Source organism: Diaphorina citri, unplaced genomic scaffold (assembly GCF_000475195.1).
Source record: "Diaphorina citri unplaced genomic scaffold, Diaci psyllid genome assembly version 1.1 scaffold932, whole genome shotgun sequence".
NCBI classification, from domain to species: domain Eukaryota; kingdom Metazoa; phylum Arthropoda; class Insecta; order Hemiptera; family Psyllidae; genus Diaphorina; species Diaphorina citri.
In genome coordinates, this window is record NW_007378363.1 from 116,249 (window position 1) to 120,505 (window position 4,257).

Sequence of the window (4,257 nt, forward strand, 5' to 3'; positions counted from 1 at the left end):
AATTTTGGACCGCTTGGACCGGAAGGGTTTAATCTGTGGGCTGGTGATTGGGTGGTTGAAGTTTGACCACTCAGACCGAGAAGGGTTAGTTAAGAATTGAGAAAAAAAATATGGTTTTATGGGGATTTTTTTTTTTTTTTCATTATGGTGAGTTTTTACTCTTATTTTATAATGTATATATAGTGGCAGGGTTCTTCTGAAGGAGCTCTTCCACCCAACCCAACCACTATGAGGTAGTTTTGAAAACAATTATTAAGAATATTTATGAAAGAAATAAAAATTGAAAAATGCAATTTGGATTCGACATTCAATAAGAAAAAAAAGGGCTCATGCCGAAAGGGAATTCAGCTTTAAAAAATGGTCAGCTTTCGGATAGATGACCATCTTTGGACAATCGTGTACTGCTCGCTTTTCCACTGAGGCTCGGTGAGATTAATATGAGAAATAAACTCCCATCACTAAAAACATTGGCAGGTCTACATCAGTGATGTCAAAAGTCAAATCCCCTATGATAAATGTCGAAATAAATGCCTCGGTGGCGTAGTGGTCAAGACGCTCGCCTGGTAAACAGGAGGGCGTGGGTTCGATCCCAGCCCAGGTATGGAAATTTATCCTCAATTATTTGAAAATTTGACCACATAATAACGGAGCTCTAAGGGTTAGGTGGTAGAGAACACCTAAGGCGTTAACTTCGCCTAGTGGTTGCTTTCCACTCAAGAGTCATTATTATTATTAAATAAATGTCGAATATAAATTGTCTTTTACTTTTTAGATTTTGTTTTATTTATTTATTTACACGCTAAGGCAGCAAGGCCATGTGTGATGAAAGAAATAAAAATTGAAAAATGCAATTTGAATTCGACATTCAATAAGAAAAAAAAAGGCTCATGCCGAAAGGGAATTTAGCTTTAAAAATGGTCAGCTTTCGGATAGATGACCATCTTTGGACACTCGTGTACTGCTGGTTTTTCCCGGCCCGCCCACTTAGGCTGGGTGAGATTAATATGAGAAATAAAGAAACTCCCATCACTAAAAACATTGGCAGGTGTACATCAGTGATGTCAAAAGTCAAATCCCCTATGATAAATGTCGAAATAAATGCCTCGGTGGCGTAGTGGTCAAGACGCTCGCCTGGTAAACAGGAGGGCGTGGGTTCAATCCCAGCCCAGGTATGGAAATTTATCCTCAATTATTTGAGAATTTGACCACATAATAATGGAGCTCTAAGGGTTAGGTGGTAGAGAACGCCTAAGGCGCCCTTTGAAGAGGGGAAACATAGGGGATTTTTTCCCGAACAGAAATATTTTTTAGGGATTTTTCCTGATCTTTCTTTGGGGTTTTCTCACGACAAATAATCTCGGATTTCTTGGGGATTTTTTTTTAAGATAAAGATCTGACCCTCTTTCTATCTGAAATTATTTTACAATCAGTTAATTTTAGACTGATTTCTAGTCTAGAAAATTAACTTCAATTTGGGGGATAATAATGTAAAAATTATTATATATAAAAAAAATGGAGATTGATAATAGATTTTGTTACTTCTATCCTAATATGGACAAGAAGAAATGTATTTACCTGTGGTTAAATTGTAAACTTAAACATTTCTGGTGATACAGATAATTCTGATAAAATCACAACACTGAATATTTTCTGTAGCACAGATTAACCCGTTTACCATAAAGGTTGGGGTTAGGTGGTAGAGAACGCCTCAAGCATTAACCGCGCCTAGCTACATTCCACTCAAATGTCAGAATATTTGATCAAAAGTAACATTCAAAACCATTTTACTAACAGATAAAACCTATGGTCATCTATTCCATCTATTCGTTAAAAGTGATATAATTATATAGTATGAAAAGCTATATTAAATAGTCATTTTAAAAAACACATCCACTCTGGCTGTATGGTCGAACCAATGCCAAAAAAAAAAAAAAAAAAAAAAAAAAATTGTTTTGGGGTAAATGTCAGAATATTTGATCAAAAGTAACATTGAGTAATATCTTGATAATTGTAATTACAGAACATTTTTTACCGATAAGACATTGAAAGTTTGATAATTTTTTTGTCGGTAAGACGTCAGTCAACATTATACGATTTTTCCCTATTGACATAATAAAATTACCTAGCTGTTGAATAATATGAAAACTAATTGGCAGTTTTTGCCTACTTTTTTGCAAATGGTAATTTTACATTCACCTCAGTTGAAGACATTGAAAGTTTGATATTTTTTTTGTCGGCAAGACGTCAGTCAACATTATACGATTTTTCCCTATTGACATAATATAATTACCTAGCTGTTGAATAATATGAAAACTAATTGGCAGTTTTTGCCTACTTTTTTGCAAATGGTAATTTTACATTCACCTCAGTTGTGTAACAAAAATTCATCCCATAAAATGTCAACATAAGACCTTGGACCTACAGGATAAACAAGGTATATTCTTTTCTTTTGAATCTTACGTATTCTTGAGAGTTCATTGCAACGGTCAATACATTAATTAGACTTACTTTATCATGGACACTCGTTGCTATCTTGAAAGCCCAGAAGAGGTTAGGTAGTAGAACAGCCGCGGTAGACAGTAATAGTACACAGAAAAAAAGACGGAAGAACACGCGAAGACCGAAGGATACGAAAACGAAACGTTACACAGATCTTACAATAAAATAAAAAATATATACCGAATTTGTCACAAAAACGTTAAAACATTAAAAATCCCTAATTTTAGAACACTTTGTTCATAGTTCATGGTTGTCGTTTTCAGCTCGTTGTTGTTCTACTACCTAACCTCTTCTGGGCTTTCAAGATAGCAACGAGTGTCCATGATAAAGTAACTTTTCTTTTGAGTAAATAAAATCCAACTCAACTTGTGAACCTGAACCAAAGTCATATTAGGTCGGTCTAGTTAGCGTGGAATCCCGTCGCGGGTTCGAATCCCACCTGGGGCGGATTTTACCCTAAACAGATAATTTTCGTTCTCGGAACGGCTGGCTTTCTCCTATCCTGTCCTCTCTTTGATTTCGGGACCTCGGTTACATTGTCTTTACATCAAACGTCTTAACAAAAATAATAAAACATACCTATATTCCAAAAAATAAACAAAAAAATATCACAAGATAAAATAATTTAGTCACCTCTATTTTCATTCAATATTTTACAAAAACTTTCCATTCAGATCTTTGATTTAAAAATAGGTTTATGAGAAGACAGAGATCTATATAGAATTTAAATTGAAATCCTAAAAGGCATCATTTCTGCGGGGATATAAAAATGAATTCGTGTACAAATTTAATGAAAAGTTTCGCACGAAATTATTAGACATATTTAAAGAAAAAAATAAATACAATATCTACAGAGGTTTACTGGTTTGAAGTTGCAAACCTTTTTAAAAATAGGTTTATGAGAAGACAGAGATCTATAGAATTTAAATTGAAATCCTAAAAGGCATAATTTCTGCGGGGATATACAAATGAATTCGTGTACAAATTTAATGCAAAGTTTCGCACGAAATCATTAGACATATTTAAAGAAAAAAATAAATACAATATCTACAGAGGTTTACTGGTTTGAAGTTGCAAACCTTGATTTTCTGACAAACACTGAAGATAAGCAGCGTCAGGCTTGGCTGGTATCTGGATGAATGCCTCGGTATGGGCAGGTGGCCAAAACGAGGTTAAGCAGCGTCAGGCTTGGCTGGTATCTGGATGAATGCCTCGGTATGGGCAGGTGGCCAAAACGAGGTGCACTCAACTTCCTGGGAATTTATTTCGCCAAAGCAACAAGGAACGTTCCTACAAAGCTTACAATTTGAAATGATTGCTCAACTTTACCTTTAACCCTTTAAAATTTAGGATAACCCTTTAAAATTTAGGTTAACCCTTTAAAATTTAGGTTAACCCTTTAAAATTTAGGTTAACCCTTTAAAATTTAGGTTAACCCTTTAAAATTTAGGTTAACCCTTTAAAATTTAGGTTAACCCTTTAAAATTTAGGTTAACCCTTTAAAATTTAGGTTAACCCTTTAAAATTTAGGTTAACCCTTTAAAATTTAGGATAACCCTTTAAAATTTAGGATAACCCTTTAAAATTTAGGATAACCCTTTAAAATTTAATCGGGATAAGCCCTCTCGCACAATAAGAGCGTAGTCGCGCGGCAGCCACACTGCCTTAAAATCCAAACCTATAGATATCATTATTACATATATCATATCTACAATGATGATATTGAAAATTTACATGAGCATACTATCAGAGAATGAA

The 4,257-nt window shown here is 34.3% G+C and overlaps 2 long non-coding RNA genes across 2 annotated transcripts; one reads left to right on the plus strand and one right to left on the minus strand.

Annotated features, from left to right (window-relative positions):
• Positions 1-3,107: 3,107 nt before the first annotated feature.
• On the minus strand, positions 3,108-3,641 carry LOC113469034. The gene is made up of 2 exons (XR_003392581.1): positions 3,579-3,641; positions 3,108-3,379 (listed from the first exon to the last, which is right to left on the minus strand). It is a non-coding gene; the product is annotated as an uncharacterized LOC113469034 (long non-coding RNA).
• On the plus strand, positions 3,124-4,251 carry LOC113469033. Its single transcript, XR_003392580.1, has 3 exons — positions 3,124-3,192; positions 3,394-3,656; positions 3,725-4,251. It is a non-coding gene; the product is annotated as an uncharacterized LOC113469033 (long non-coding RNA).
• Positions 4,252-4,257: the final 6 nt, after the last annotated feature.